This window comes from Mesocricetus auratus, unplaced genomic scaffold, assembly GCF_017639785.1.
Source record: "Mesocricetus auratus isolate SY011 unplaced genomic scaffold, BCM_Maur_2.0 Super-Scaffold_100029, whole genome shotgun sequence".
Classification (NCBI taxonomy): domain Eukaryota; kingdom Metazoa; phylum Chordata; class Mammalia; order Rodentia; family Cricetidae; genus Mesocricetus; species Mesocricetus auratus.
Window position 1 is genome coordinate 8,452,710 of NW_024429210.1, and position 12,132 is coordinate 8,464,841.

The window sequence follows — 12,132 nt, forward strand, 5'->3', positions numbered from 1 at the left end:
ATAACTCCTTAACTAATATTATAGCTTTATGAATTTCATGATGGAATGATGATGGGCTTAATCTTGTCAGGTCTCACACAGGTAACCAGAGCTACAGGGAGTTCATGAATTCAATGGCTGTGATATATCCAGAAAAACATCACCACTTTCTCCCATGCTCTGGTTTTTATATTCTTTTTACTCTTCTATGATATTCCCTGATCATCAGGACAGAGTGCTGTAGATGTCTCAATTAGGGCTGAGTACCCAACTCATTCTCAGCACACTGACCACTTAAGAATTTCTGCTTTAATTCTGACCCAGGCTGTCACCAAACTCAGTATCTTTCTGGATCCTCACCAAGCCTTCCTGTGTGTTTTATCTTTATAGATAGGAGTAGTGCAGCTATCTATAAGTTGCCCATACTCCTGTCAGAAATTGCAGGAAGACCCTTGGATTAATGATCTGGAATTGCTTCTTCAGTATGAATCCCATTCTTGAGATTGAGGACAGCCTAGATTAGCATTCACAATGTAAGTAAGAGCCAGAGCTTGGGTAGAAGTGGTGATGTTTTTCTGGGTATTTAATGGCCTTTTAATCAATGAACTCACTGTAACTATGGTTACTTGTGTGAGACCTTTGAGGTCAATAGGAACAGATTCCCCCAGAAAAGTGCTACAACACTTTTACACAAATATATATGAAGCCATGTTGTTTTTCTTTTTAGGCAATACTGAACTTGGGAGTTTTTTCAAATATATTTTGGGCATATATTGAAAATATACTATGTAGCTCTCCTTTCATCTGTTAATTGTTTCATGATTTATTAGAGACTTTCTATTACTGTTGAGTCACCAGAATTACTAAGGGTTAACTTCGTTGAATATTAGGAATGAATGTTCTGAGATAGCATTGGCTAATGTTGACCAGTGCTTTGATATTTTCACCTCTCGTTTCAAACATATTGAATTCCTGTTCAAAATCTCTACATATTTCCCACATCTTTTGTTTCCCTGATATGCATGATACAGTGTTAATTAAACTATTTTATGTTTCATTCCCCTGATAAAATAAAATGTGAATTGTAATTAAAGTAAGTATTATGCCATTAGTTAAAGTCAAACCTTCCTGGCAATGAATAGCCTGACTTTAATAAGGAGAAATTATTTTTTTCTATTTTTCTCACACACACAACTTCAAATTAAATTCATCCTTCAAGGTCATTGTTTCTATAAAAATGGGCCAATCTAATAATGGGGACCTACCTACATGGCAATAGTATCTTTGCAGTCCATATTGTGATGGGTACAGCCCCTGTTGTATGAGTATACATGTATAATACGTCAATAAAATGCTAGCAGACTCCTAGGAATATCACTGTGAAATATTTGTCAGGAAGTTTCTTTGGTGGCAATCATAAGTGGTGTTCTTATGACCCACAAGATGTCCAAGAGGAGCAGAGCTCAGGCATCTCAAAGGCAAAGGGTGCCTGCAGTCTAAGTTATTCCTGTGAGGAGATGAATCTGATCTATGCTGAGAGCCTGTGGTGTCTAGTAGGGCAATTGTTGTCCCATTGTAAGGTAAGCTTATTTTAACTCTTTTTATGTATGTGAGAGATGTATTTTAGGAAGCTTCTACAGTTACAAGTTTCCATATGTCTTTTTTGAACAGTCCTTGGTGATGTTTACCTCTCCCATTTTCCCTTCTCTCCCCTGCCCTTCCATCCCCCATCCCAATTTATCTGATCTACTCTCCAACACCTTGGATATATGATTGCCCCATAAATGTATCTCATTTAAGTGCTACTGCCACATAAAAGTTACATGAAGGTCTCTGCCTCATTTTCAGTTGTCCTTTCCATCAGCTGCCCACTGGTCAGTATTAATCATGTTTCCTGTATTAAGCAGATGCACTCAAATGTATTGAGATATATTAGTATTTTCCAATTCTTTGTTTGTCAGGCTGCTGCTAAGGCAGCGCTAATCTGATCTTGACCTTAGCTTCTCTTTTGCCCACTGCCATCTCTTTGATTCATCCACACTTTTCGATGCCCGGCCAGAACAAGGTCAATGCAGTAGATTGAATCACAATGCATTACTTAGTTGCAGGCAATTTTCAAATAAGAAAACATAAATAAACACAAAAGGGGACTGATGCTTTTTCCCTGTGGTGATTAAATAGCTGTCAGGGATTTCTTACCAGAGTGCTAGGAAATAAAGCACAGGATTGGAGCATAAATATGAAAGATTACCTAATGAATATTGTGAAGACACAGAACATCAGCTGAACTGGCAGAAAGTATTGCTGACTGCCAACCAGTCAACTTGATTTTGCCTGAATGAACTACTGTCAAGCCACAGCTCTTGGGAGGGAGTGCCAGCAACCAGCCCAACCGTCTCCGTAGGTGGTGGAGTGCCGAGGACTTAAGTGTCTGATGAGTGTTCACCTGTGGTTAAGCAATGCCACAAGCATTGGTTTTGTGTGTGTATATAGCTACGGATACTTTGTATGTACTGTGGGTATTTGTAAATATTGCACGTATCTCTTCATAAAAAATGGTTATATACCTCATTGAAAGGAAGTTTAATATTGCAATTTTAACAAGATTTTTTAAGTTGTCGACAACAGATTCTTGCTTTCATGGTTGATATTTAATATTAGCTTTATGGGGTAGTTCAGAGTCCCAAGGATGCACAGGAGAAGTCCAGTTGTTAGTAGGAGAGTAGCTGACCTGCCTAAATCATATAAGGGTGGGTGTTCTTCATGGGTCACAGTTTCCCAGCAGGATGCTGGCTCACATCAGTGACTGACTTAATGCCTTCCCTTGGCTTCCTCCTCTCCCCCACTTCCTTTACCCTCTAGGATTCCTGTGATCACAGAACAAGGTCTTGATGTTCAAACTCTTCTGTGGGTTTGCTTGTGGAAAAAAACCTAACTGCAACTTTTACACCCGTATGTTTGAAATACATTTGCACACAGATGTACTAGAAAGCCATGGATGTAGAGGGGGCACCCCTCACAGGGAGGAGACTGAGAAAGAAGAGGTGAAGACCCATTCTCGGAGAGCATAAGCCAGGAGGAGGAGCCAAAGGAGTTGAAGACTGATAGGTGGAGGAATCAGGAAAGTAGTCTCAAGGGAAAACTTAAAAGGGAGAAAGAAGACTGAGCATGCTCAAACAGTTGTCAAAAAATATTGTAGAAGTAAAGAATGAGTAACTGGAAGTGTGAGGATGAAGTGCCCATCACAAAGTTCCCAAGATAGTAAGAGACGGTATTGACGCCAAAGGCCAAGACATGACATACACTAAAACTGCTCATAGAAACCATAGGAAGGTCATATCTGTTATTTTAATAATTCTCTATTTAGGAAAATAATGGATTGATTATTATTTCTCTAGTTTCACCTTAACATTGAACAAAATAAAGACTACTGACTGGGACAAACCTGAAAACCTAGTGAGTTTCATTTTTCGTATTTTAGGCTACTCTGTTATTTTGAGTACTACATTGTATGGTCATAGGATTTGAGGAGAAGTTTTGTTCGATTTAGCTCTCTTTGTCTGGTTATCAAATTGAATTGTAATAGTGTTCTAAAATATAAGATCCACACAAGGAGAAACACCCTCCTCATTCTCCTAGATTCATATTCTACTTAGTGTGAAATTTTCCAAGGTTGTTGCATTAAAAACGCTAATTTGAACAATCTCCTAAAAGCATAAAACATTACATTCGAAGTCCGTTTTGTCCATCTCAATGTGATTTCTGCTTTATGTAACTGCAATGGACTCTCTTGTACCCTTGAGTAAATACTAAATATGGCCATCGTAGGAACTGAACCATACTGAATATGCAATAACTGTTTGTCTGTCAGCTTCCAGGTTTTTTAAAGCTATCCAAATCACTGGTTACTCCCACATTCCTTTCTGTAACAGAAAACTGAGATTATATTGAGCATAATAATTGTAGAGCTATGTAAATTCTGGAACATTATCCACTTGTGTTGCTGCTAAGGGTTAATATGGCTAATTGGTCATGGGTGCATAAATTATTGAAAGTTAAATTTTGAATGCAATGCTAAGCATTAAAATTGTTAGTGGTGATGTGTATTTCTGTATATGGGTTAGAAACAATCGACCTTCACTTTGATCTTGGGCCCCACTAGAGAAATATACATGAGAGGACATTCTGGTCCCAGTCTCTGCCTCTGACTGGAAAGGGGTTATAACAACTCCAGTATGCACAGTAAATTGTGCCTCAGTCATCCCAATATTTTAAATGGCTTGAGATCTGTACTTTCAATTGTTTGAAATCTCACATAGAAATGGTCTTTAAACCATTTCAGAGATTAGTAAAATAAGTGGACATTATTGAAGAGTTTTGTGTGTGTGCGTGTGTGTGTGTGTGTGTGTGTGTGTGTGTGTTTGGATAATAGTGTTATTCTAAAAAATGGGATCAGGCACATGCTTGCTCCTGATAAGGCCTCTCTGTTCACTCGTCAATGTATTGCTACACTGGGAAGCTGACTCAGCTGTGTAAGAACCACTTGCCACACACATATAAGGAACTGAATTTGGATTTTCATAACCCATATAAAGTTCTGTAACTATGGAAAGCTGGCAGTGAGATGGGAAGCAGAGACAGAAGAACCCATGAAGCTTGCAGCATAGCAGTGAACAAAAGACCCTGTCTCTAACAAGGTGGACAGTGACTCTACACTCACACAGACACCTGCACACACACACACACACAAACACATACACACACACACACACACACACAAATATATACTTTCATACATACATACATATGCATGTCCATATACATAGAGGGGGTGATAGAAAGTAGATAGATACATAGATAAATGATAGATAGACACTGTTAAAATAAAATGAGTATGTAAAACTCCAGCTGAACTTAATATAGTGATCAAATAATTAACAGAGGAAATATGCCTTTGGCCAGCGCTGCTAGACTCCACATTTGCGCTGAATACTATTGTGACAAGATAGTGGATGACAGAGTTTATTCTTGCGGAGTGCTAAAAACTTAAGACTCTCAATGAAATAATGCTAACTTTACATTATAAACACCCATAGCCATTATTTATCCACCTGCCATTTGTAGGGCTTAGAAATCACTGTTTATGATGGTAATTTGTTATATAATAAATTTCAAGTTACACACTTGAATTGAATTATGGAAGGGATTGAAATTATTTGTTCTTTGCATCTTGGTAAATAAAAATAGAAAGATTGAGAACTCTCCAGGAAACGGGAGTGATGATCACTTTCAGAGTTTTCATTTACGAACAAAGTCTGTAGGACACCCTGAAACTGTAAGAGAATCTTCCAAATCACTCTCCAATGAGCCAAGAAGAGCAGTTACTGTGTTTTGACAGATTTCCTCATTTAAACCATCACAACAGCATCTTTTTCAAAATATTGCCTAGTAGCAACTAAAATAACATTTCTCTTACTTCAGTCATTTAAAGAATTGCTTTCATAATTATTTCTTAAAATTGTTTACAGCTACCTCATTACTTTACTGATGTATATCTCCAAATAAACTAACTTTTCACTTAAATAAGTTTGTGTAAAGGAATTTTATTTTTTAACTGTAAACCCAGCCATGTTCAACTTTCATAAATAAAAGAACATTGGGAAAATAAAACAAATGTTATTAATTCTGGCTAAATTTTGGTACTTCTCAGTTGGCTTGGTACATCTTTAGCTTGTGCTTGCAACAACTGAGGTTTCCCTCTTGAGAGATCAGAAGCGTTGCCAGGTTTTGTGGAGGCGGCCTCACCTGCAGTCTACTTCCTGCATTTGGTAAGCCATTAAAAGCAGTTAGGCCTTTTGCCCCCCACTCTACCCACATTTTACAGCTTACTCAGACTACACTTCGATAGTTAAAATAGTATGCTATGTTTGTCAGCATCATGTCCAACCTCAGGTTTAATTGACTATGTGTAGAATGTCTTCTGTCTAAATGATGATAGTTTTATGAGGGGTGTAAATACACCCTTTCTTAGCTTTTCAAAACATCCTTATGCAGAGTGTTGACTGTCTAGTCACTTCATTTTATCTGTATTTTAGGAAATTTACATAGAAAAATATAGGGTTACAAACTTAGACTACATGTCTACCAAGCCCAGCTGTGAATTTGCTCTGAAGTCACCAGTTAAAAGAAAGTGGAACATACTGTGGGGAGCTAATAGAGTTACTAAATTTTCTTCCTATAGGCTGTTTCCTCCTAGAGTCCTGTTTTAAGAAAAGCCACAAAAAAACCAACTAAGATGAAGAAAATCCCCTCAGAAATTGAGATGTACTGATGAATGGATGTTGTACTCATTTCCTCCCTCAAGTTAAATGTGCCTTCAAATATTACATCTCTCCAAAATCTGTCAAATTTTGTTTTAACAAACAGCTTCCGAACTTTAGTATACAAGGAAGTACTCACAGATAACTACTATACATATCTGATCATCTGTATGAACAACACCTTCCATTCAGTTTCTCTCATTCCTTGAGATGGGCACATATAGAAGTACATTAATCTTTCTGGAAGCAGTTGTTAACTTTCTACCTGATTTCAAGAATATATGTCTATCCTGATACTTCCACATAATAGTATATATGGGGACACTTCAAAGTGGTGTTTAACCTGCTTGCAGGGATATATGGAGTTTCATGAAACAAAATAAGCACTTTCATGAAAACAAAATACCACAGGGTAAGCTGCATGGTGCGTCTTCTCCTTATCCCCTACAGCAAACAACAGTGGCTCTCCTAATAAAAACTACTAATTTTAATGAAGATTCACAGAAACTTCCAGTTACTAGAAAAAGACAGACACATAGATTCATAGCAATGTTAAATGTCTGAAATATTGCTGCATCTTTCCCTTCTCAACTCCTAGGTAAGCTGTAATAGCACTTCTACTATTCTCTACATAAGCAATGACTCACACAATGTAACTTGTGTCATTTTCTGGAGAAGACCCAAAAGCAAGGATTATTAAATATTGTTTCTATGTTCTCAAGTTTTACACTTCTGCTAAAACAAGTTGGATATATGAAAGTTTCTACACTAAAAAGTGTTATAAACACATACAGTTTTACTTACACAACAGCTTTTTGACAAATAAAGTCTCATTGAATTCGTTGCAATAACATAAACACAAAATATTCTATCATAATTATTTAAAGTCTTGTGGTAAAACAATATTTATATAGGTTTCTATTGCAGCACCTCTTAGTATTTTCTTCATTGATTTAATTAAGTTGCTGTGCCTTTTAGGAAGTCACAATGCACTCTTTCTCACCCCTACTATCTTACATCATCATTGTGTAGTGTATATGGGTCAATGTTGCAGATATTTCATGGTATGGTATGTCCCCTCATCCCTGAGATTCCTTATAGTAGACCTCAAGTTTCAAAATGAACCATTGTTCATCTCATTCAAGAATCATTCAGTGTCTTAAGTTTTGAAGCTCCACAGAGGGAGCTTTTGCTGTAAGAATGATGGTATATTTAGACTCGAGCTGACATGGTTGAGGACAGATAGTCACAAGGAAGAACAAACATAGTCAGTCCAAAACACATTGGATTTGTAAGTCCCAGAGCCATTAGCCTCCAGAAATGTTACCATTAATTGAGAAAGAAAAGATCAGTGGACCACCTACCTGAACTTGTTAAGTTTGTTTACCCCAGTTATTTACATCCAAAGACAGTTTATTTTGACATGGATAAATACTTTAATGCTCACTAAATCAGAGACATTGAAGCACATTAAAAACAATACATCTTACTATGTTTACTTCTAAATGGTAAGCACTAAAATTTTTATGTTTCCTTGAGAATTTCAAAAGAAAGTCTCTGGGTGCTATTCTGTCCAGAATCATTGCATTAATGATAAGTAAAAAATAATTTGATTCTTCAATTGGAAACCCATTGGATTTTCCCCCAATCAAGGTGAACATAGATTGAACCACAATACCAAAGCATGTGGTATTGGAAGCAGTTTTCTTTTTCTTTTCTTTTTTAAAATTTGAAATAAGCTAGCTTCACATGTCAATCCCAGCTCCCTCTTCCTACCCTGCTCCCCCACCAACTGCCACTCCATCCCTCCTGTGCTCCCCAAGGAGGGTGAGGACTTCCATGGGGGATACTCAAAGTCTGTCATATTATCCTGGGCAGGGCCCAGGCTCTCCCCCATGTGTCCAGGCTGTGAGAGCATCCCTCCATGTAGAATGGGCTCCCAAGTCCATTTGTATGCCAGGGATAAATGCTGATCTACTATTTGAGGCCCCGAAGATTGCCGAGGCCTCCTCACTGACACCCACATTCGGTGGGTCTGGATAAGTCCCATGCTGGCCTCTCAGTCACCAGTCTGGGGTCCATGAGCTCCCCCTTGTTTAGGTCAGCTGCCTCTATGGATTTCACCAGCCAGGTCTTGACTCCTATGCTCATTACTCCTCCTTCTTTGCAACTGGGCTCTAGGAGTTCAGTTCAGTGTTTAGCTGTGGGTGTCTGCCTCTGGTGGAAGCAGTTTTCAAGTTGAATAACTCTACTTCTATGATGTTTTCATTTATTAATAAAATACAATCTAGTGTTTGTAGCCCCTGAACTCATGCTACAGCTTAGGTACTGTTCCAGACAGAATAGTACCACAATCCCTGCTCCCAATTCATATGTTGAAATTTTTGCTTCTAGAAACCCAGAATGTAACTCTACTAGAACCTTGGGCTTGTCAGATAGCTCAGTGGATAAGAAAGACTCTTGCAGGCAAGCCTGGCGACCTGAGTTTGGTCTTTGGAACCCACATGGTAGAAGAAGAAATAACCTCTGCAGGTTGTCCTCTGAATTCTGCACACACACTATGGATGCACGATAGATGTAAGAAGTTAAAGACTTTGAAAGTAAAATTAAGGATAACTAAGGTCTTTGGAACAAACCTATTCTTATGACAATGGTGTCCTCATCAAAAGAGATAAGAGGCAGAGGCACAGAAGGAATGTAATGGAAGACACTACAGGAGTACAGCCACCTGAAAGCCAAGGAGGGAGGGTGAGAAGAGCCAGTCCAGTAGACATCCTCTTGTGAAGGTACCCTGCTGATGGCACTTTGTGACAGCATTCATTGGAAAATAGTCGAAACCGTACCTAATATTTAGCCCCTGCAGACTTAGAATCAGTTAACATGATTTTAATCATCATTGTCTTTCTCCTCCTCCTCCTCGTCATCGTCATCATTGTGCTTCATAAGTTCTAGTTAAAGTCTGGGATGATTCAGCCCTGTGCAATGAAGTACAGGCACTAGGAACGCTGAGAGTGTGCATCATGGTCTTCTCCAGGGATGAATCAGTTGTGTATCCAACACCAGTGGTCATTCCCAAAATATGCACACAAGTGCTTTATACGGTCTGAGAAAGCTACATTTGTATTATATTTATATAATATATATTCATATGAATATTTATATATTCATGTGTGTTTGTCGGTGCACCTAGCAAAAATATATGAAAAAAGAAGTTGTGAATTTGAAAGAGCAAGGAATGGTATATGGGAAGGTTTGGAGGGAGGAAAGGAAAGGGGAAATAGTGTAAGTATAATTTCAAAAACTGGAAGAAACAATAAATAAAAACTAAAAACTGTGAAAGAACACATATATTTTATATGTATGCATATATACATATATATCAAGTTTTTGTTTTATAACCTAATCATCCTGTACTAATTCTGAAATATTTGTATGGTAGAAAGTTTATATTAATGTCTTTAGTTTGTTTACCTTTTCTTGCTATATTAGGAAAGCAATGCCCCCTAAGTGTTTGACATATGTGTGTGAATGGATTTCTTAGCATCTTATGCCTTTCCAAATGTTTTTTCAAATTATTCATTTTTCTTTTATGTGGATGAGTGTTGCATGTATGTCTGTGCTCCACATTTATGCAGTGCCTACAGAATCCAGAGGATGACAGAGCTCCTGGACCTGGAGACAGTTGTGTGCTGCTGTGTGGGTGCTGGGAACTGAGTCGCCTGGAAGAGCAGCCATTTCTGCTAAGCACTGAATCACTTATAAAGCCCCCTAAAAGTTCACTTTGTAAAAAACCTAATATCGTTCCTATGAAGCTTAGAAAGGAATATTGAAATCACAGTCATGTAAACACATAGAAGCCTATCAGAGATGACATCTTACTGCCAGACCCCAAAGTTGAACACTGTATGTTGTCAGAAACTAACCTTATTAGCAGCCTCTGTACTTGGCCATTTACCAATATTTTCCCTAGCAGAAAATTATCCTCTTTCTTTCCTCATTAAAACAAAACAAAACAAAACAACAAAGAAAAGCATCATTGATGAGATTTTCAAACTCCAATCCTGTTAGCTGTCCACAATTAAAGATACATGTAGTGTCCCTAGTGGATTTGATGTTTGAAAGACTGGCTGAATACTAGACCCCATTGTCTTAAACCGAACGAACAGCCTGTAGACATTGTAAGATGATGTGTCTTTGTCTAAATAGCTGTCACAGGCTTTAAAATGAGAGAAAGAATATTTTTTAAGTCTTTAATACTTATGGGCTTCTTTCTTTGAGTCATAAAGTAGATATAAACTTCAAATTAACTTGAAAGCTTGATATTTTAAAGTCTTTCCCAGAACTTTATCCGGAAACAGTAACTGTTCAGATGTGTCTCAGAGCTGTTCTTGTACATTTTAGGCACTATGCCAAAACCATTCTAGACAAATATTTCTACAAAACTTTAAAATACTTTTGAGAGGTTATTCTATAACAACCTATAAATAGATTTTCCTTACATGCTCTTTTTTTTTAATAGAGGGACATTAGGAAATGCTGTAGTATTGGAATGTTAGTGAAAGAAATACATTTTGGATCTCATTCACCAACTGTGTGTTTTATTTTCCTTCTGCCTCTCAATCCCAAGACAATTATTCTTATCGTATTTTGTGGCATAGCAATATTTTCAAGTAAAAGTGAATTCCTCAATTTTAACGTTAGTTTCTTATCGAGACCATACACTCTTCCCCATCAGTTTTATTTTTCTCATGCTGGCCCGTGCATTTGGCATGTGCTTTTGTCTTATCAGGTTTCTATATACTGGTCAACTCCTTTATCAGTGGGAACCTTACTGTTTTCCAGGCTGGTAGGTTCACTAGATGCCTTTCCTTTTGTGTAAATTAAGTCAGCAAATTAAGTCATAGTCATTTCCTGGAGGAAAGAAGCAATTCAATTGTGTAAGTCCAAAGCTCATAATGACTTCACAATTACAGAGCAAACTTAGATCTTGGTGTTCTATATAAATGATCACTACAGACCATATAGACTTTCAAATGATGGCCTGTATAGCAAAGAAATAAAAAAAATGTCTTGATAGCAATCTATGTCAGTTCAACTTATGCCTCTTGACATTGGGATTCTCTGCTAGTCTGCCAGGAAGCACACTTTCAATAGAACATCATGAATTATTTTAATTCTAAGCTATTAAGTATAATATTGACTCTTGCCATTTCTTACTTGAATAGTCATTATTTATTAAATTTATAAAGATTTAGATGTCTAGGTTATGCAAATTATTTCATAGTCAACTTTTTTGAAAAAAAAGAAGCCTCCTAAACTCTGCTACTAAGTTCCAATTCTGTCTCAGGGTGTTCTGTGTGCCATAACTCTGGATGGCTTCAATTTAATCAAGAGAAGATGAGAGTATGCCTCCTCTTCTTTCAACCACTCAGCTCCTTCACCATCTATCTTAGTCATCGTGTGGTTACTCAGTACACAGCATTAACGATAGCTGTCAAAAATACTAGTATGCTGATCAGAGAGCAAGAAAGATATGTATAACAAGATGAAAAAGCAACTGAATGAGTCATTCAAATGCCAGGCTGGATGGCATTGGCGGGATCAAAGATTAGTGGGAATGAGAAGTATAAATGTGGACATCTCCAAGGAGTTTATTCTTGTTAACAGGAGAATAGATGATAATAACATTGCCAAGCAAGCACACTAGAGACAGTTTTCTTAATTGTAGTGCTGACCCAGCAGTGCACACAGAGAGGTCTTGCTGTTGGCATGAAATTCTTTTCTTTCAAAAGACATCACCTCTTCTTGGTACTGTATGTCTTAATTAAAACAG